Genomic DNA, 20,000 nt, shown 5'->3' on the forward strand with positions numbered 1-20,000 from the left:
CTTGATTTAATAACCAAGGAATATGCCTGGTGGTCGTGCTTAAGTGCAAAGTCATTATTCTTAACAATATAGGTCAGTTCAATTTGAAACAGTCATAGCGCCAGAAAGAAAATAATAAGAGTATACTTCAAAGTCAAGATATGGACAATTCCAATGAAATGGATTATGTTTGCATGACAATTATAAGAAATTAGCAGAATTTTGAGTCTTTGTTGCAACTGCAGATGATATAGGTATCCATATAAACAGTAATCACATTGCAGAAATTTAGATGAGAACCATGGTAATTAGTTTCTCTTAAAGAATTCCGTTTAGTACATTTCACTTTCAAAATGACAATTGACCCCGACGTGATTTGAACACGCAACCTTCTGATCTGGAGTCAGACGCGCTACCGTTGCGCCACGAGGTCTTCTTTAGACATCTGTAATTCACTGATTCGGGTGATTTAGATCACCCATATACTGTCATCATATACTAATTTGTGAAATAAATAATTTGTGAGTAAACAAGCTTACATCCTTGATTTAATAACCAAGGAATATGCCTGGTGGTCGTGCTTAAGTGCAAAGTCATTATTCTTAACAAAAAAGGTCCGTTCAATTTAAAACAGTCATAGCGCCAGAAAGAAAATAATAAGAGTATACTTCAAAGTCAAGATATGGACAATTCCAATGAAATGGATTATGTTTGCATGACAATTATAAGAAATTAGCAGAATTTTGATACTTATTTGCAACTGCAGATGATATAGGTATCCATATAAACAGTAATCACATTGCAGAAATTTAGATGAGAACCATGGTGATTAGTTTCTCTTAAAGAATTCCATTTAGTACATTTCACTTTCAAAATGACAATTGACCCCGACGTGATTTGAACACGCAACCTTCTGATCTGGAGTCAGACGCGCTACCGTTGCGCCACGAGGTCTTCTTTAGACATCTGTAATTCACTGATTCGGGTGATTTAGATCACCCATCTACTGTCATCATATACTAATTTGTGAAATAAATAATTTGTGAGTAAACAAGCTTACATCCTTGATTTAATAACCAAGGAATATGCCTGGTGGTCGTGCTTAAGTGCAAAGTCATTATTCTTAACAAAAAAGGTCCATTCAATTTAAAACAGTCATAGCGCCAGAAAGAAAATAATAAGAGTATACTTCAAAGTCAAGATATGGACAATTCCAATGAAATGGATTATGTTTGCATGACAATTATAAGAAATTAGCAAAATTTTGAGTCTTTGTTGCAACTGCAGATGATATAGGTATCCATATAAACAGTAATCACATTGCAGAAATTTAGATGAGAACCATGGTAATTAGTTTCTCTTAAAGAATTCCGTTTAGTACATTTCACTTTCAAAATGACAATTGACCCCGACGTGATTTGAACACGCAACCTTCTGATCTGGAGTCAGACGCACTACCGTTGTGCCACGAGGTCTTCTTTAGAGCAACTATAATTCATTGATTCGGGAGATTTAGATCACCCATATACTGTCTGCATATACTAATTTGTGAAATAAATAATTTGTGAGAAAACAAGCTTACATCCTTGATTTAATAACCAAGGAATATGCCTGGTGGTCGTGCTTAAGTGCAAAGTCATTATTCTTAACAAAAAAGGTCAGTTCAATTTAAAACAGTCATAGCGCCAGAAAGAAAATCATAAGAGTATACTTCAAAGTCAAGATATGGACAATTCCAATGAAATGGATTATGTTTGCATGACAATTATAAGAAATTAGCAGAATTTTGAGACTTATTTGCAACTGCAGATGATATAGGTATCCATATAAACAGTAATCACATTGCAGAAATTTAGAGGAGAACCATGGTGATTAGTTTCTCTTATAGAATTCCATTTAGTACATTTCACTTTTAGATCACCCATATACTGTCATCATATACTAATTTGTGAAATAAATAATTTGTGAGTAAACAAGCTTACATCCTTGATTTAATAACCAAGGAATATGCCTGGTGGTCGTGCTTAAGTGCAAAGTCATTATTCTTAACAAAAAAGGTCAGTTCAATTTAAAACAGTCATAGCGCCAGAAAGAAAATAATAAGAGTATACTTCAAAGTCAAGATATGGACAATTCCAATGAAATGGATTATGTTTGCATGACAATTATAAGAAATTAGCAAAATTTTGAGTCTTTGTTGCAACTGCAGATGATATAGGTATCCATATAAACAGTAATCACATTGCAGAAATTTAGATGAGAACCATGGTAATTAGTTTCTCTTAAAGAATTCCGTTTAGTACATTTCACTTTCAAAATGACAATTGACCCCGACGTGATTTGAACACGCAACTTTCTGATCTGGAGTCAGACGCACTACCGTTGCGCCACAAGGTCTTCTTTAGAGCAACTATAATTCATTGATTCGGGAGATTTAGATCACCCATATACTGTCTGCATATACTAATTTGTGAAATAAATAATTTGTGAGAAAACAAGCTTACATCCTTGATTTAATAACCAAGGAATATGCCTGGTGGTCGTGCTTAAGTGCAAAGTCATTATTCTTAACAAAAAAGGTCAGTTCAATTTAAAACAGTCATAGCGCCAGAAAGAAAATAATAAGAGTATACTTCAAAGTCAAGATATGGACAATTCCAATGAAATGGATTATGTTTGCATGACAATTATAAGAAATTAGCAGAATTTTGAGACTTATTTGCAACTGCAGAGGATATAGGTATCCATATAAACAGTAATCACATTGCAGAAATTTAGATGAGAACCATGGTGATTAGTTTCTCTTATAGAATTCCATTTAGTACATTTCACTTTCAAAATGACAATTGACCCCGACGTGATTTGAACAAGCAAACTTCTGATCAGGAGTCAGACGCGCTACCGTTGCGCCACAAGGTCTTCTTTAGAGCAACTATAATTCATTGATTCGGGAGATTTAGATCACCCATATACTGTCTGCGTATACTAATTTGTGAAATAAATAATTTGTGAGAAAACAAGCTTACATCCTTGATTTAATAACCAAGGAATATGCCTGGTGGTCGTGCTTAAGTGCAAAGTCATTATTCTTAACCAAAAAGGTCAGTTCAATTTAAAACAGTCATAGCGCCAGAAAGAAAATAATAAGAGTATACTTCAAAGTCAAGATATGGACAATTCCAATAAAATGGATTATGTTTGCATGACAATTATAAGAAATTAGCAGAATTTTGAGCAGTGTTGCAACTGCAGATGATATAGGTATCCATATAAACAGTAATCACATTGCAGAAATTTAGATGAGAACCATGGTGATTAGTTTCTCTTATAGAATTCCATTTAGTACATTTCACTTTCAAAATGACAATTGACCCCGACGTGATTTGAACAAGCAAACTTCTGATCAGGAGTCAGACGCGCTACCGTTGCGCCACAAGGTCTTCTTTAGAGCAACTATAATTCATTGATTCGGGAGATTTAGATCACCCATATACTGTCTGCGTATACTAATTTGTGAAATAAATAATTTGTGAGAAAACAAGCTTACATCCTTGATTTAATAACCAAGGAATATGCCTGGTGGTCGTGCTTAAGTGCAAAGTCATTATTCTTAACCAAAAAGGTCAGTTCAATTTAAAACAGTCATAGCGCCAGAAAGAAAATAATAAGAGTATACTTCAAAGTCAAGATATGGACAATTCCAATAAAATGGATTATGTTTGCATGACAATTATAAGAAATTAGCAGAATTTTGAGCAGTGTTGCAACTGCAGATGATATAGGTATCCATATAAACAGTAATCACATTGCAGAAATTTAGATGAGAACCATGGTAATTAGTTTCTCTTAAAGAATTCCGTTTAGTACATTTCACTTTCAAAATGACAATTGACCCCGACGTGATTTGAACACGCAACATTCTGATCTGGAGTCAGACGCGCTACCGTTGCGCCACGAGGTCTTCTTTAGACATCTGTAATTCACTGATTCGGGTGATTTAGATCACCCATATACTGTCTCCATATACTAATTTGTGAAATAATTAATTTGTGAGTAAACAAGCTTACATCCTTGATTCAATAACCAAGGAATATGCCTGGTGGTCGTGCTTAAGTGCAAAGTCATTATTCTTAACAAAAAAGGTCATTTCAATGGAAAACAGTCATAGCACCAGAAAGAAAATAATAAGTGTATACTTCAAAGTCAAGATATGGACAATTCCAATGAAATGGATTATGTTTGCATGACAATTATAAGAAATTAGCAGAATTTTGAGACTTATTTGCAACTGCAGATGATATAGGTATCCATATAAACAGTAATCACATTGCAGAAATTTAGATGAGAACCATGGTGATTAGTTTCTCTTATAGAATTCCATTTAGTACATTTCATTTTCAAAATGACAATTGACCCCGACGTGATTTGAACACGCAACCTTCTGATCTGGAGTCAGACGCGCTACCGTGCGCCACGAGGTCTTCTTTTGAGCAACTATAATTCATTGATTCGGGAGATTTAGATCACCCATATACTGTCTGCATATAATAATTTGTGAAATAAATAATTTGTGAGAAAACAAGCTTACATCCTTGATTTAATAACCAAGGAATATGCCTGGTGGTCGTGCTTAAGTGCAAAGTCATTATTCTTAACAAAAAAGGTCAGTTCAATTTAAAACAGTCATAGCGCCAGAAAGAAAATAATAAGAGTATACTTCAAAGTCAAGATATGGACAATTCCAATGAAATGGATTATGTTTGCATGACAATTATAAGAAATTAGCAGAATTTTGAGACTTATTTGCAACTGCAGATGATATAGGTATCCATATAAACAGTAATCACATTGCAGAAATTTAGATGAGAACCATGGTGATTAGTTTCTCTTAAAGAATTCCGTTTAGTACATTTCACTTTCAAAATGACAATTGACCCCGACGTGATTTGAACACACAACCTTCTGATCTGGAGTCAGACGCGCTACCGTTGCGCCACGAGGTCTTCTTTAGACATCTGTAATTCACTGATTCGGGTGATTTAGATCACCCATATACTGTCATCATATACTAATTTGTGAAATAAATAATTTGTGAGTAAACAAGCTTACATCCTTGATTTAATAACCAAGGAATATGCCTGGTGGTCGTGCTTAAGTGCAAAGTCATTATTCTTAACAAAAAAGGTCAGTTCAATTTAAAACAGTCATAGCGCCAGAAAGAAAATAATAAGAGTATACTTCAAAGTCAAGATATGGACAATTCCAATAAAATGGATTATGTTTGCATGACAATTATAAGAAATTAGCAGAATTTTGAGCAGTGTTGCAACTGCAGATGATATAGGTATCCATATAAACAGTAATCACATTGCAGAAATTTAGATGAGAACCATGGTAATTAGTTTCTCTTAAAGAATTCCGTTTAGTACATTTCACTTTCAAAATGACAATTGACCCCGACGTGATTTGAACACGCAACCTTCTGATCTGGAGTCAGACGCGCTACCGTTGCGCCACGAGGTCTTCTTTAGACATCTGTAATTCACTGATTCGGGTGATTTAGATCACCCATATACTGTCATCATATACTAATTTGTGAAATAAATAATTTGTGAGTAAACAAGCTTACATCCTTGATTCAATAACCAAGGAATATGCCTGGTGGTCGTGCTTAAGTGCAAAGTCATTATTCTTAACAAAAAATGTCAGTTCAATGGAAAACAGTCATAGCACCAGAAAGAAAATAATAAGAGTATACTTCGAAGTCAAGATATGGACAATTCCAATGAAATGGATTATGTTTGCATGACAATTATAAGAAATTAGCAGAATTTTGAGACTTATTTGCAACTGCAGATGATATAGGTATCCATAAAAACAGTAATCACATTGCAGAAATTTAGATGAGAACCATGGTGATTAGTTTCTCTTAAAGAATTCCGTTTAGTACATTTCACTTTCAAAATGACAATTGACCCCGACGTGATTTGAACACGCAACCTTCTGATCTGGAGTCAGACGCGCTACCGTTGCGCCACGAGGTCTTCTTTAGACATCTGTAATTCACTGATTCGGGTGATTTAGATCACCCATATACTGTCATCATATACTAATTTGTGAAATAAATAATTTGTGAGTAAACAAGCTTACATCCTTGATTTAATAACCAAGGAATATGCCTGGTGGTCGTGCTTAAGTGCAAAGTCATTATTCTTAACCAAAAAGGTCAGTTCAATTTAAAACAGTCATAGGGCCAGAAAGAAAATAATAAGAGTATACTTCAAAGTCAAGATATGGACAATTCCAATGAAATGGATTATGTTTGCATGACAATTATAAGAAATTAGCAGAATTTTGAGTCTTTGTTGCAACTGCAGATGATATAGGTATCCATATAAACAGTAATCACATTGCAGAAATTTAGATGAGAACCATGGTAATTAGTTTCTCTTAAAGAATTCCGTTTAGTACATTTCACTTTCAAAATGACAATTGACCCCGACGTGATTTGAACACGCAACCTTCTGATCTGGAGTCAGAAGCGCTACCGTTGCGCCACGAGGTCTTCTTTAGATATCTGTAATTCACTGATTCGGGTGATTTAGATCACGCATATACTGTCATCATATACTAATTTGTGAAATAAATAATTTGTGAGTAAACAAGCTTACATCCTTGATTTAATAACCAAGGAATATGCCTGGTGGTCGTGCTTAAGTGCAAAGTCATTATTCTTAACAAAAAAGGTCAGTTCAATTTAAAACAGTCATAGCGCCAGAAAGAAAATAATAAGAGTATACTTCAAAGTCAAGATATGGACAATTCCAATGAAATGGATTATGTTTGCATGACAATTATAAGAAATTAGCAGAATTTTGAGTCTTTGTTGCAACTGCAGATGATATAGGTATCCATATAAACAGTAATCACATTGCAGAAATTTAGATGAGAACCATGGTAATTAGTTTCTCTTAAAGAATTCCGTTTAGTACATTTCACTTTCAAAATGACAATTGACCCCGACGTGATTTGAACACGTAACCTTCTGATCTGGAGTCAGACGCGCTACCGTTGCGCCACGAGGTCTTCTTTAGACATCTGTAATTCACTGATTCGGGTGATTTAGATCACCCATATACTGTCTGCATATACTAATTTGTGAAATAATTAATTTGTGAGTAAACAAGCTTACATCCTTGATTCAATAACCAAGGAATATGCCTGGTGGTCGTGCTTAAGTGCAAAGTCATTATTCTTAACAAAAAAGGTCAGTTCAATGGAAAACAGTCATAGCACCAGAAAGAAAATAATAAGAGTATACTTCAAAGTCAAGATATGGACAATTCCAATGAAATGGATTATGTTTGCATGACAATTATAAGAAATTAGCAGAATTTTGAGACTTATTTGCAACTGCAGAGGATATAGGTATCCATATAAACAGTAATCACATTGCAGAAATTTAGATGAGAACCATGGTGATTAGTTTCTCTTATAGAATTCCATTTAGTACATTTCACTTTCAAAATGACAATTGACCCCGACGTGATTTGAACAAGCAAACTTCTGATCAGGAGTCAGACGCGCTACCGTTGCGCCACAAGGTCTTCTTTAGAGCAACTATAATTCATTGATTCGGGAGATTTAGATCACCCATATACTGTCTGCGTATACTAATTTGTGAAATAAATAATTTGTGAGAAAACAAGCTTACATCCTTGATTTAATAACCAAGGAATATGCCTGGTGGTCGTGCTTAAGTGCAAAGTCATTATTCTTAACCAAAAAGGTCAGTTCAATTTAAAACAGTCATAGCGCCAGAAAGAAAATAATAAGAGTATACTTCAAAGTCAAGATATGGACAATTCCAATAAAATGGATTATGTTTGCATGACAATTATAAGAAATTAGCAGAATTTTGAGCAGTGTTGCAACTGCAGATGATATAGGTATCCATATAAACAGTAATCACATTGCAGAAATTTAGATGAGAACCATGGTGATTAGTTTCTCTTATAGAATTCCATTTAGTACATTTCACTTTCAAAATGACAATTGACCCCGACGTGATTTGAACAAGCAAACTTCTGATCAGGAGTCAGACGCGCTACCGTTGCGCCACAAGGTCTTCTTTAGAGCAACTATAATTCATTGATTCGGGAGATTTAGATCACCCATATACTGTCTGCGTATACTAATTTGTGAAATAAATAATTTGTGAGAAAACAAGCTTACATCCTTGATTTAATAACCAAGGAATATGCCTGGTGGTCGTGCTTAAGTGCAAAGTCATTATTCTTAACCAAAAAGGTCAGTTCAATTTAAAACAGTCATAGCGCCAGAAAGAAAATAATAAGAGTATACTTCAAAGTCAAGATATGGACAATTCCAATAAAATGGATTATGTTTGCATGACAATTATAAGAAATTAGCAGAATTTTGAGCAGTGTTGCAACTGCAGATGATATAGGTATCCATATAAACAGTAATCACATTGCAGAAATTTAGATGAGAACCATGGTAATTAGTTTCTCTTAAAGAATTCCGTTTAGTACATTTCACTTTCAAAATGACAATTGACCCCGACGTGATTTGAACACGCAACATTCTGATCTGGAGTCAGACGCGCTACCGTTGCGCCACGAGGTCTTCTTTAGACATCTGTAATTCACTGATTCGGGTGATTTAGATCACCCATATACTGTCTCCATATACTAATTTGTGAAATAATTAATTTGTGAGTAAACAAGCTTACATCCTTGATTCAATAACCAAGGAATATGCCTGGTGGTCGTGCTTAAGTGCAAAGTCATTATTCTTAACAAAAAAGGTCATTTCAATGGAAAACAGTCATAGCACCAGAAAGAAAATAATAAGTGTATACTTCAAAGTCAAGATATGGACAATTCCAATGAAATGGATTATGTTTGCATGACAATTATAAGAAATTAGCAGAATTTTGAGACTTATTTGCAACTGCAGATGATATAGGTATCCATATAAACAGTAATCACATTGCAGAAATTTAGATGAGAACCATGGTGATTAGTTTCTCTTATAGAATTCCATTTAGTACATTTCATTTTCAAAATGACAATTGACCCCGACGTGATTTGAACACGCAACCTTCTGATCTGGAGTCAGACGCGCTACCGTGCGCCACGAGGTCTTCTTTTGAGCAACTATAATTCATTGATTCGGGAGATTTAGATCACCCATATACTGTCTGCATATAATAATTTGTGAAATAAATAATTTGTGAGAAAACAAGCTTACATCCTTGATTTAATAACCAAGGAATATGCCTGGTGGTCGTGCTTAAGTGCAAAGTCATTATTCTTAACAAAAAAGGTCAGTTCAATTTAAAACAGTCATAGCGCCAGAAAGAAAATAATAAGAGTATACTTCAAAGTCAAGATATGGACAATTCCAATGAAATGGATTATGTTTGCATGACAATTATAAGAAATTAGCAGAATTTTGAGACTTATTTGCAACTGCAGATGATATAGGTATCCATATAAACAGTAATCACATTGCAGAAATTTAGATGAGAACCATGGTGATTAGTTTCTCTTAAAGAATTCCGTTTAGTACATTTCACTTTCAAAATGACAATTGACCCCGACGTGATTTGAACACACAACCTTCTGATCTGGAGTCAGACGCGCTACCGTTGCGCCACGAGGTCTTCTTTAGACATCTGTAATTCACTGATTCGGGTGATTTAGATCACCCATATACTGTCATCATATACTAATTTGTGAAATAAATAATTTGTGAGTAAACAAGCTTACATCCTTGATTTAATAACCAAGGAATATGCCTGGTGGTCGTGCTTAAGTGCAAAGTCATTATTCTTAACAAAAAAGGTCAGTTCAATTTAAAACAGTCATAGCGCCAGAAAGAAAATAATAAGAGTATACTTCAAAGTCAAGATATGGACAATTCCAATAAAATGGATTATGTTTGCATGACAATTATAAGAAATTAGCAGAATTTTGAGCAGTGTTGCAACTGCAGATGATATAGGTATCCATATAAACAGTAATCACATTGCAGAAATTTAGATGAGAACCATGGTAATTAGTTTCTCTTAAAGAATTCCGTTTAGTACATTTCACTTTCAAAATGACAATTGACCCCGACGTGATTTGAACACGCAACCTTCTGATCTGGAGTCAGACGCGCTACCGTTGCGCCACGAGGTCTTCTTTAGACATCTGTAATTCACTGATTCGGGTGATTTAGATCACCCATATACTGTCATCATATACTAATTTGTGAAATAAATAATTTGTGAGTAAACAAGCTTACATCCTTGATTCAATAACCAAGGAATATGCCTGGTGGTCGTGCTTAAGTGCAAAGTCATTATTCTTAACAAAAAATGTCAGTTCAATGGAAAACAGTCATAGCACCAGAAAGAAAATAATAAGAGTATACTTCGAAGTCAAGATATGGACAATTCCAATGAAATGGATTATGTTTGCATGACAATTATAAGAAATTAGCAGAATTTTGAGACTTATTTGCAACTGCAGATGATATAGGTATCCATAAAAACAGTAATCACATTGCAGAAATTTAGATGAGAACCATGGTGATTAGTTTCTCTTAAAGAATTCCGTTTAGTACATTTCACTTTCAAAATGACAATTGACCCCGACGTGATTTGAACACGCAACCTTCTGATCTGGAGTCAGACGCGCTACCGTTGCGCCACGAGGTCTTCTTTAGACATCTGTAATTCACTGATTCGGGTGATTTAGATCACCCATATACTGTCATCATATACTAATTTGTGAAATAAATAATTTGTGAGTAAACAAGCTTACATCCTTGATTTAATAACCAAGGAATATGCCTGGTGGTCGTGCTTAAGTGCAAAGTCATTATTCTTAACCAAAAAGGTCAGTTCAATTTAAAACAGTCATAGGGCCAGAAAGAAAATAATAAGAGTATACTTCAAAGTCAAGATATGGACAATTCCAATGAAATGGATTATGTTTGCATGACAATTATAAGAAATTAGCAGAATTTTGAGTCTTTGTTGCAACTGCAGATGATATAGGTATCCATATAAACAGTAATCACATTGCAGAAATTTAGATGAGAACCATGGTAATTAGTTTCTCTTAAAGAATTCCGTTTAGTACATTTCACTTTCAAAATGACAATTGACCCCGACGTGATTTGAACACGCAACCTTCTGATCTGGAGTCAGAAGCGCTACCGTTGCGCCACGAGGTCTTCTTTAGATATCTGTAATTCACTGATTCGGGTGATTTAGATCACGCATATACTGTCATCATATACTAATTTGTGAAATAAATAATTTGTGAGTAAACAAGCTTACATCCTTGATTTAATAACCAAGGAATATGCCTGGTGGTCGTGCTTAAGTGCAAAGTCATTATTCTTAACAAAAAAGGTCAGTTCAATTTAAAACAGTCATAGCGCCAGAAAGAAAATAATAAGAGTATACTTCAAAGTCAAGATATGGACAATTCCAATGAAATGGATTATGTTTGCATGACAATTATAAGAAATTAGCAGAATTTTGAGTCTTTGTTGCAACTGCAGATGATATAGGTATCCATATAAACAGTAATCACATTGCAGAAATTTAGATGAGAACCATGGTAATTAGTTTCTCTTAAAGAATTCCGTTTAGTACATTTCACTTTCAAAATGACAATTGACCCCGACGTGATTTGAACACGTAACCTTCTGATCTGGAGTCAGACGCGCTACCGTTGCGCCACGAGGTCTTCTTTAGACATCTGTAATTCACTGATTCGGGTGATTTAGATCACCCATATACTGTCTGCATATACTAATTTGTGAAATAATTAATTTGTGAGTAAACAAGCTTACATCCTTGATTCAATAACCAAGGAATATGCCTGGTGGTCGTGCTTAAGTGCAAAGTCATTATTCTTAACAAAAAAGGTCAGTTCAATGGAAAACAGTCATAGCACCAGAAAGAAAATAATAAGAGTATACTTCAAAGTCAAGATATGGACAATTCCAATGAAATGGATTATGTTTGCATGACAATTATAAGAAATTAGCAGAATTTTGAGACTTATTTGCAACTGCAGATGATATAGGTATCCATATAAACAGTAATCACGGTACTTATGTAGTAACTGGGCTGCCGATTTTTTGATTGTATGCCTTAAGTTAAGGCATACAATCAGATGCGATGCGATGCGATATCGCATCGCATCGCATCGCATCGCATCCGATATCGGATGCGATGACCCGATTTTTCCATAGGAATCAATGTTAAAATGATTCCTATGGAAAAATGGGTCCTTTTCATACCCCTACTATCCAAGTGGGCATGGAGTTGGATATAAACCTGTGGCGAGCGTAGCGAGCCACCGAGCCCGAAGCGTGGCGAGCGAAGCGAGCCCCGCGAGGGGACGGTATTCGTCCCCTCGTGGGGCTCGCTTCGCTCGCCACGCTTCGGGCTCGGTGGCTCGCTACGCTCGCCACAGGTTTATATCCAACTCCATGCCCACTTGGATAGTAGGGGTATGAAAAGGACCCATTTTTCCCATTGAATTCCATGTTAAAATGGACTCAGTCCATTTTAACATTGATTCCTATGGAAAAATCGGGTCATCGCATCGCATCGAATCGCATGGTCGCATGCGATGCGATGCGATCTCCCGATCCGACCCGATTTAGAAATCGGCAGCCCAGTTACTACATAAGTACCGTAATCACATTGCAGAAATTTAGATGAGAACCATGGTGATTAGTTTCTCTTAAAGAATTCCGTTTAGTACATTTCACTTTCAAAATGACAATTGACCCCGACGTGATTTGAACACGCAACCTTCTGATCTGGAGTCAGACGCGCTACCGTTGCGCCACGAGGTCTTCTTTAGACATCTGTAATTCACTGATTCGGGTGATTTAGAACACCCATATACTGTCATCATATACTAATTTGTGAAATAAATAATTTGTGAGTAAACAAGCTTACATCCTTGATTTAATAACCAAGGAATATGCCTGGTGGTCGTGCTTAAGTGCAAAGTCATTATTCTTAACCAAAAAGGTCAGTTCAATTTAAAACAGTCATAGGGCCAGAAAGAAAATAATAAGAGTATACTTCAAAGTCAAGATATGGACAATTCCAATGAAATGGATTATGTTTGCATGGCAATTATAAGAAATTAGCAGAATTTTGAGCAGTGTTGCAACTGCAGATGATATAGGTATCCATATAAACAGTAATCACATTGCAGAAATTTAGATGAGAACCATGGTAATTAGTTTCTCTTAAAGAATTCCGTTTAGTACATTTCACTTTCAAAATGACAATTGACCCCGACGTGATTTGAACACGCAACCTTCTGATCTGGAGTCAGACGCGCTACCGTTGCGCCACGAGGTCTTCTTTATATATCTGTAATTCACTGATTCGGGTGATTTAGATCACGCATATACTGTCATCATATACTAATTTGTGAAATAAATAATTTGTGAGTAAACAAGCTTACATCCTTGATTTAATAACCAAGGAATATGCCTGGTGGTCGTGCTTAAGTGCAAAGTCATTATTCTTAACAAAAAAGGTCAGTTCAATTTAAAACAGTCATAGCGCCAGAAAATAGGAATTTGGTACTCACCGGTAATTCCGTTTCTCCTAATCCACAGGGGACACTGCCTTTAACCATGGGGATTGGGATGTGGTCTGGAGGAGCCGGCACTTTAAGAAAATTTTACCTGCTGGCTACTTCCCCTCCCATTCCCCTCCAGACTGCAGTCTTAGGAAAAAACTGTGTCCGAGAGAAAAGGAAACCCGGAAAGTCTTGGGAAGAAACAACCAGACAGGAAACAGGAAAATTGAAAAAATAACAAAGAACCATCACCAGTGAAAACATACATGTTCATACACATCAAACAGAAACGGGCCTGAAATAAATGGTAGTGCTGGGAGGGCGCGCAGTGTCCCCTGTGGATTAGGAGAAACGGAATTACCGGTGAGTACCAAATTCCTATTTTCTCCCACATCCAGCAGGGGACACTGCCTTTAACCATGGGGATATACCAAAGCTACCCCCACGGGAGGGAAAGCGCTACTCTCCCTGTAACACGGCCCGGCCAAAAGAGGCCTCCGGCCTTGTAAACAAATCAAACTTGTAGAATCTAATAAAAGTATTAGTTCCTGACCAGGTAGCTGCCCTACATACTTGGGACAAAGATACCCCTCTGGCTGCCGCCCAGGACGTTCCCACTGAACGAGTGGAATGGGCTGACAAGACCCTCGGAATTGGACGGGAAGAAGAAACATATGCTTCACGTATGGTCAAACAAATCCAACGAGCTAAGGTCGCTTTGGATGCTGGAAATCCCTTCTTTCCAGCCTCATACAAAATGAACAAAGAATCTGTTCTTCTGATATTCTCAGTTCGCTTCACGTAAATCCGTAAAGCCCGAACTACATCCAGATATGAATGATCCTCTGATAATACTGGAACCACGATAGGTTCATTGATATGGAATGAAGACACCACCTTTGTTAGGTACCCTTGACATGTCCTCAATTCTGCCCTATCCGAATGTAAAATTAGAAAAGGAGACCGACAGGACAATGCACCCAGATCCGATACTCTACGAGCTGATGCCAGTGCCAACAACGTAAGAGTCTTCCACGTTAGATAACGTAACTCCACTGTCTCTAAGGGCTCAAAACGTTCTGACTTCAAGAAGTCTAGCACTAAAGGAAGATCCCAAGGCTCTGTGGGACCCATAAAGGGTGGTCTTAACCGAAGTACCCCCTTTAAAAATGTCTGGACTTCTGGAATGAGGGCTAACCTTCTATGAAAAAATACCGACAAGGCTGAGATTTGGACCTTTAAAGTACTCAGACTCAGACCTTTTATGAAACCGAATTGTAGAAAACCAAGAAGCCTGGCTAATGAGAAGACTGCTTTGGGAAACTGCTGCCTCTCACACCATCCTATGTATGCTTTCCAAATACGATGGTAGTGAGCTGATGTAACCTCCTTCCTTGCCCTCACCATGGTCGGAATTGCCACTGGTGGAATACCTCTTCTCTTTAGCAATTCGGCTTCAACAGCCATGCCGTCAAACGAAGCAGATGTAAGTCTGGGTAAACGCACGGACCCTGCAGAAGAAGGTCTTCTCTGAGTGGCAATCTCCACGGTTTGTCCACTAGTAACTGTCTGAGGTCCGTGTACCAGGACCTCCTCGGCCAATCTGGCGCAATCAAGATCACGGTGACTGATTCTCTCTTGATTCGTTTGAGAAGACGAGGTAGAAGTGGAAATGGAGGGAATGCGTAGGCTAGACTGAACCTCCAGTGGACGGAAAAAACATCGGTTGCTGCTGCCGCTGGGTCCCTTGATCTTGCAACATATAGCGGCAGCTTGTTGTTCCTCCTGGACGCCATTAAGTCCACCTGAGGAATTCCCCACCTGAGTGTTAATTGGTGAAATACCTCCGGATTCAGAGCCCATTCTCCTGGATGGAGATCCTGCCGACTCAAGTAGTCGGCCTCCCAATTCTCCACTCCGGGTAAAAACACTGCTGACAAACTCAGGGCATTGTGCTCTGCCCATAGAAAGATCGGCCGTACTTCTCTCATGGCTGCCCGACTCTTCGTGACCCCTTGTCTGTTGAGATATGCTACGGCAGTGGCATTGTCTGACTGCACTTGAATAGCTCTTCCCTGCAGGAGATGAGATGCCTTGTGTAATACCAACCGAATAGCTCTTAGTTCGAGCAGATTGATGTGGAGATGTAATTCCGGTACTCTTTACCTAGATGGGCGCCCGCGATTGAAATCGCGGGCGTCGGGGGTAAAAATCGCGGTCATCGCGGGCATCGCGGGCATCGCGGGTAAATCGCGGGTACATAAAAATCTGCTACCCGCGATGACCGCGATTTTCCCATAGGGAACAATGTTAAAAAGGCTGATTGAGCGCGATTTTCATGTAAAATGCCTCAATGCCCGCGATTTGGCCATAGGAATCAATGTTAAATGGGCCACAGAGCCCAAATAGGCACAATTAACCCTTAATTGTCCCCCCAAATTTTTAACGCCACCCCACGATCCACGCCAACCCGAAGCGTGGCGAGCGCAGCGAGCCCGAGAGGGGCGGCGGTACGCGTCCTCCGACCTTTTCATGCCCTACTATCCACTAGGGCGTGGAGTGAGAATAGAATAGTGTGGCGAGCGCAGCGAGCCACCGAGCCCGAAGCGTGGCGAGCGCAGCGAGCCCCCGCGAGGGGACGCGGATACCTTCACAGGTAGACGCGTCCCCTCGCGGGCTTCACAGGTGTCCGCGTCGCCACGGACACCTGTGAAGCCCGCGAGGGGACGCGTGTAACTGTGAAGGTATCCGCGTCCCCTGGCGGGGCTCGCTGCGCTCGCCACGCTTCGGGCTCGGTGGCTCGCTGCGCTCGCCACACTATTCTATTCTCACTCCACGCCCTAGTGGATAGTAGGGCATGAAAAGGTCGGAGGACGCGTACCGCCGCCCCTCGCGGGCTCGCTGCGCTCGCCACGCTTCGGGTTGGCGTGGATCGTGGGGTGCCGTTACAAATTTGGGGGGACATTTAGGGGTTAATTGTGCTTATTTGGGCTCTGTGGCCCATTTAACATTGATTCCTATGGCCAAATCGGGTCCATTGAGGCATTTAACAGTAAAATCGTGTCCATCGGGCCTTTTAACATTGATTCCTATGGCAAATCGGGAGCATCGCGTCGCGGGCATCGCGGGTACATTTATGGCCGGCCGCGACGCGACCGACACGATTTCCATGTTTAACATGGGTTTCAATGGGAAATCGCGGGCATCGCGTCGGTCGCGTCGCGGCCAGACATAAATGTACCCGCGATCACCACGACGGGCGCCCATCTAGGTAAAGAGTACCGTAATTCCTGTTGGGACCACCGACCCTGAAAAGAATATCCCAGTGTCACTGCCCCCCAGCCTCGGTTGCTGGCATCTGTCGTCACAATCGTCCAGTCTGAGAGAGCAAACAGACGACCCTTCCTCAGATTGTCTGTGCACAGCCACCATAGCAGCGAAACTCTCGTATTGGGTTTCAGCATTATGCGTCTTCTTAACTGAAGATGAGACCCCGACCACTGGGAAAGAATATCCAGTTGGAAAGTCCTTGATCGGAATCTGCCATATTGGAGCGCCTCGAAGGCTGCTACCATTTTCCCCAACAGCTATATACAAAGGTGGACTGTAAGGTGTTTCATCTCCAACACCTGCCTCACCAAACCTTGTAGGGATGTAATTTTGTCCTGAGGAAGATATATCCGTTGATGAACTGTATCGAACACAAGTCCTAGGAACAATAACTTCTGCGTGGGCTGCAACTGAGACTTCTGGAAATTGATTATCCAGCCTTGTTTGATCAAAAACTGATATGTTTGATACGCGTCCGTCATCAACTTTTCCCTGGATGGAGCCTTGATCAGGAGATCGTCCAGGTAAGGAATAATGGTAATCCCCTGAAGACGTAATGGTGCCACCATGCATGACATTAACTTTGTGAAAATCCGGGGTGCTGATGACAGACCGAATGGCATTGCTCGGAATTGAAAATGAGCCTTTTGTACCGCAAATCGAAGGAACTTCTGATGAGGTTCCCAAATGGGAACATGGAGATATGCGTCTCTTATATCCAGAGACATTAGGAATTCCTCTGGCTCGAGCCCTGCTATCACTGAGCGGACCGATTCCATCTTGAATTTCCTGTACACAATGAACTGATTTAATCCTTTCAAATTGAGGATTGGACGAAAAGTTCCGTTTGGTTTTGGCACCAAGAACAGGTTCGAATAAAACCCTTGTCCTCTCTGTTCTATGGGCACTGTCACAATTACACCCGATTGTAACAACCCCTGAATCAGGACCTCGAGAGCTTCCCGTTTTAACTCCAAACGTGGAAGTCCTGTCGAAAAAAACTTTTCTGGAGGAAATGTTATGAATTCCAATTGGTATCCTTTTGTTACCACTTGTAGCGCCCAAGAATCTGTGCAAATCTGTTGCCATGCTTCTGCGAAAGCTAACAGTCTTGCACCCACCCGGGGATCTCCCAGGTGGTCTGGTAGACCGTCATGCAGCAGGTTTCTCAGGGGGTTTCTGCTCCTGACGCCTAGGCGTGGGAGCTGTTGACCCCGCCGTGGCTGTTCCTCTGCCACGTCTTCCTCTAAACGCTGAAAATGTACCTCTTCCTCTACCTCTGGCTCCTGCCGCACCTCGAAAGGCCCGAAAGGATGGCCCTCCATAAGGCCTCTTTGAAGCCGGCATTGATGATGGCAAGAAAGTGGATTTACCACCTGTAGCCTGGGAGATTAATTTATCCAATTCTGGTCCAAACAAAACCTCCCCATTAAAAGGTAAAGCCTCTACTGCCTTTTTTATTTCTGCTTCCGCCTGCCAAGACCGAAGCCAAAGCGAACGTCTAGCTAATACCGCCGAAGCCGAAATCCTGGCCCCCAATGTAGCGGTGTCTGTGGCAGCTTCCACCAGATACCCGGCTGCATCCTGGATATATTCTGCAAGAGACAATAATTCAGCTCTAGGTCTATTACCTCTTAGGCCATCTGCCAACTGAGTGGCCCACTTCTCCACTGCCTTACTCACCCAGGCCCCTGCTAAAGCGGGCCTTAACAACATACCAGAGGTAGAATAAACCGACTTAAGAGTGGCTTCCATCCTGCGATCTGGAGCCTCCTTAAGGGATACAGCTCCCGGTATGGGAAGAGTTGTTCTTTTTGATAATCTAGAAACTGAAGTATCCGCTGGAGGAGGACACTCCCACTTGTTTCTAGCCTCCTGTTGAAATGGATACAACACCTTAAACTTTTTAGACACCTGGAACTTTTTATCCGGTGATTGCCAGGCGTCTAACAGCAAACTATCCAGTTCAGGAGACTCTGGAAAGCACACCTGCTGTTTTGGAGTCTTTCCAAAAATAGATACCGGTACCGGAACCTCCGGATCTGATAACTCCAAAGTTTGCTTTACTGTTCTAATAAGAGCATCCATACCTTGAAAATCCTCCTCTACATATTCTGTGAGGGGCTCATAATTCTCTTCTATAACAACCTCCCCCTCTTCTGCTGAGGAATCATCTTCATCAGTCTGAAAATACCTCACCTGCCCCCTTTTCTTAGGGGAGGACTGTATAGTCTGTGAAGAAGAAGGTAAAACTCTAGATAAGTTTTCCACTGACCTTATCAAGGACGTGGCCCATGGGGGTTCTGATGATAAGTTCTCCATCTGAACCTGCAAAATTTCTCTCTCTCTGCGAGAGGCAGACAATTCTGCTGCTAATTTAGAGAGAACTGCAGTAAGCTCCGAATTCTGCTGAGAGGCTACCTGAGAGGACTGAGGTGCCACATAACAAGCTTCACATACATACACACCCTTCAGGTGCTGTTTAAACTGCACCTTACACTTCTTACATGTGTATACCTTAAGAGCAGCTTTAGAAGTAGTCCCCTCTGCCATTATAGCAAGTGCTGAAAGACTCCACAGAAATTGAAATAAACTGAGAGTCTACTGGGAATAGGGGAAAAGATAGCCACTTACCCCTAATTCCTCCCACTACCGCACTTTCTCCACACCACAGTACCTGTGAATGGAGAAATCCAAATATGACCAGCGCAGGTTCCCTGCCACCAGGAGATGCCGCTGCCGCTGAGAACAGGCATGTAGTGGGTTTTAACTAGAAGCCGCAGCTTGTATCTGGCTTCCGGTCCCTTTTGGCGCATGTGAACCAAGCTGCGTTTCCAAACTACACAGCCTGGCCGGACCGCGGACCTGGTAAGCCGCAGCGTGTTCTCCTACAGCTAGGAGCACGCTTTTAATGCCTGTCTCACGCCGACCAGATTGAACTGGTCGGGACCACACCGCGCTCCCAGCGACTTCAAAGTCAAGATATGGACAATTCCAATGAAATGGATTATGTTTGCATGACAATTATAAGAAATTAGCAGAATTTTG

General features: G+C 39.8%; 24 non-coding genes across 24 annotated transcripts; all 24 read right to left on the bottom strand.

Moving 5' to 3' along the window:
- Nucleotides 1–340: 340 nt before the first annotated feature.
- Nucleotides 341–412, bottom strand: TRNAW-CCA (transfer RNA tryptophan (anticodon CCA)). The gene has a single exon. It is a non-coding gene; the product is annotated as a tRNA-Trp (tRNA).
- A 449-nt stretch (nucleotides 413–861) lies between these two features.
- TRNAW-CCA (transfer RNA tryptophan (anticodon CCA)) lies at nucleotides 862–933 on the bottom strand. Its single transcript has one exon. It is a non-coding gene; the product is annotated as a tRNA-Trp (tRNA).
- A 449-nt stretch (nucleotides 934–1,382) lies between these two features.
- TRNAW-CCA (transfer RNA tryptophan (anticodon CCA)) lies at nucleotides 1,383–1,454 on the bottom strand. The gene has a single exon. It is a non-coding gene; the product is annotated as a tRNA-Trp (tRNA).
- An 850-nt stretch (nucleotides 1,455–2,304) lies between these two features.
- TRNAW-CCA (transfer RNA tryptophan (anticodon CCA)) lies at nucleotides 2,305–2,376 on the bottom strand. The gene has a single exon. It is a non-coding gene; the product is annotated as a tRNA-Trp (tRNA).
- Nucleotides 2,377–2,826: 450 nt separating this feature from the next.
- TRNAR-CCU (transfer RNA arginine (anticodon CCU)) lies at nucleotides 2,827–2,898 on the bottom strand. Its single transcript has one exon. It is a non-coding gene; the product is annotated as a tRNA-Arg (tRNA).
- A 449-nt stretch (nucleotides 2,899–3,347) lies between these two features.
- On the bottom strand, nucleotides 3,348–3,419 carry TRNAR-CCU (transfer RNA arginine (anticodon CCU)). The gene has a single exon. It is a non-coding gene; the product is annotated as a tRNA-Arg (tRNA).
- A 449-nt stretch (nucleotides 3,420–3,868) lies between these two features.
- Nucleotides 3,869–3,940, bottom strand: TRNAW-CCA (transfer RNA tryptophan (anticodon CCA)). The gene has a single exon. It is a non-coding gene; the product is annotated as a tRNA-Trp (tRNA).
- A 449-nt stretch (nucleotides 3,941–4,389) lies between these two features.
- TRNAW-CCA (transfer RNA tryptophan (anticodon CCA)) lies at nucleotides 4,390–4,460 on the bottom strand. The gene has a single exon. It is a non-coding gene; the product is annotated as a tRNA-Trp (tRNA).
- Nucleotides 4,461–4,910: 450 nt separating this feature from the next.
- TRNAW-CCA (transfer RNA tryptophan (anticodon CCA)) lies at nucleotides 4,911–4,982 on the bottom strand. Its single transcript has one exon. It is a non-coding gene; the product is annotated as a tRNA-Trp (tRNA).
- Nucleotides 4,983–5,430: 448 nt separating this feature from the next.
- TRNAW-CCA (transfer RNA tryptophan (anticodon CCA)) lies at nucleotides 5,431–5,502 on the bottom strand. The gene has a single exon. It is a non-coding gene; the product is annotated as a tRNA-Trp (tRNA).
- A 449-nt stretch (nucleotides 5,503–5,951) lies between these two features.
- On the bottom strand, nucleotides 5,952–6,023 carry TRNAW-CCA (transfer RNA tryptophan (anticodon CCA)). The gene has a single exon. It is a non-coding gene; the product is annotated as a tRNA-Trp (tRNA).
- Nucleotides 6,024–6,472: 449 nt separating this feature from the next.
- TRNAW-CCA (transfer RNA tryptophan (anticodon CCA)) lies at nucleotides 6,473–6,544 on the bottom strand. Its single transcript has one exon. It is a non-coding gene; the product is annotated as a tRNA-Trp (tRNA).
- Nucleotides 6,545–6,993: 449 nt separating this feature from the next.
- TRNAW-CCA (transfer RNA tryptophan (anticodon CCA)) lies at nucleotides 6,994–7,065 on the bottom strand. Its single transcript has one exon. It is a non-coding gene; the product is annotated as a tRNA-Trp (tRNA).
- A 449-nt stretch (nucleotides 7,066–7,514) lies between these two features.
- On the bottom strand, nucleotides 7,515–7,586 carry TRNAR-CCU (transfer RNA arginine (anticodon CCU)). Its single transcript has one exon. It is a non-coding gene; the product is annotated as a tRNA-Arg (tRNA).
- Nucleotides 7,587–8,035: 449 nt separating this feature from the next.
- TRNAR-CCU (transfer RNA arginine (anticodon CCU)) lies at nucleotides 8,036–8,107 on the bottom strand. The gene has a single exon. It is a non-coding gene; the product is annotated as a tRNA-Arg (tRNA).
- A 449-nt stretch (nucleotides 8,108–8,556) lies between these two features.
- Nucleotides 8,557–8,628, bottom strand: TRNAW-CCA (transfer RNA tryptophan (anticodon CCA)). Its single transcript has one exon. It is a non-coding gene; the product is annotated as a tRNA-Trp (tRNA).
- A 449-nt stretch (nucleotides 8,629–9,077) lies between these two features.
- Nucleotides 9,078–9,148, bottom strand: TRNAW-CCA (transfer RNA tryptophan (anticodon CCA)). The gene has a single exon. It is a non-coding gene; the product is annotated as a tRNA-Trp (tRNA).
- A 450-nt stretch (nucleotides 9,149–9,598) lies between these two features.
- Nucleotides 9,599–9,670, bottom strand: TRNAW-CCA (transfer RNA tryptophan (anticodon CCA)). Its single transcript has one exon. It is a non-coding gene; the product is annotated as a tRNA-Trp (tRNA).
- A 448-nt stretch (nucleotides 9,671–10,118) lies between these two features.
- On the bottom strand, nucleotides 10,119–10,190 carry TRNAW-CCA (transfer RNA tryptophan (anticodon CCA)). Its single transcript has one exon. It is a non-coding gene; the product is annotated as a tRNA-Trp (tRNA).
- A 449-nt stretch (nucleotides 10,191–10,639) lies between these two features.
- TRNAW-CCA (transfer RNA tryptophan (anticodon CCA)) lies at nucleotides 10,640–10,711 on the bottom strand. Its single transcript has one exon. It is a non-coding gene; the product is annotated as a tRNA-Trp (tRNA).
- Nucleotides 10,712–11,160: 449 nt separating this feature from the next.
- TRNAW-CCA (transfer RNA tryptophan (anticodon CCA)) lies at nucleotides 11,161–11,232 on the bottom strand. The gene has a single exon. It is a non-coding gene; the product is annotated as a tRNA-Trp (tRNA).
- A 449-nt stretch (nucleotides 11,233–11,681) lies between these two features.
- On the bottom strand, nucleotides 11,682–11,753 carry TRNAW-CCA (transfer RNA tryptophan (anticodon CCA)). The gene has a single exon. It is a non-coding gene; the product is annotated as a tRNA-Trp (tRNA).
- A 1,051-nt stretch (nucleotides 11,754–12,804) lies between these two features.
- TRNAW-CCA (transfer RNA tryptophan (anticodon CCA)) lies at nucleotides 12,805–12,876 on the bottom strand. Its single transcript has one exon. It is a non-coding gene; the product is annotated as a tRNA-Trp (tRNA).
- Nucleotides 12,877–13,324: 448 nt separating this feature from the next.
- Nucleotides 13,325–13,396, bottom strand: TRNAW-CCA (transfer RNA tryptophan (anticodon CCA)). The gene has a single exon. It is a non-coding gene; the product is annotated as a tRNA-Trp (tRNA).
- Between the last annotated feature and the right edge of the window lie 6,604 nt (nucleotides 13,397–20,000).

Source organism: Crinia signifera, chromosome 4, assembly GCF_055691185.1.
Source record: "Crinia signifera chromosome 4, ASM5569118v1, whole genome shotgun sequence".
NCBI classification, from domain to species: Eukaryota; Metazoa; Chordata; class Amphibia; order Anura; family Myobatrachidae; genus Crinia; species Crinia signifera.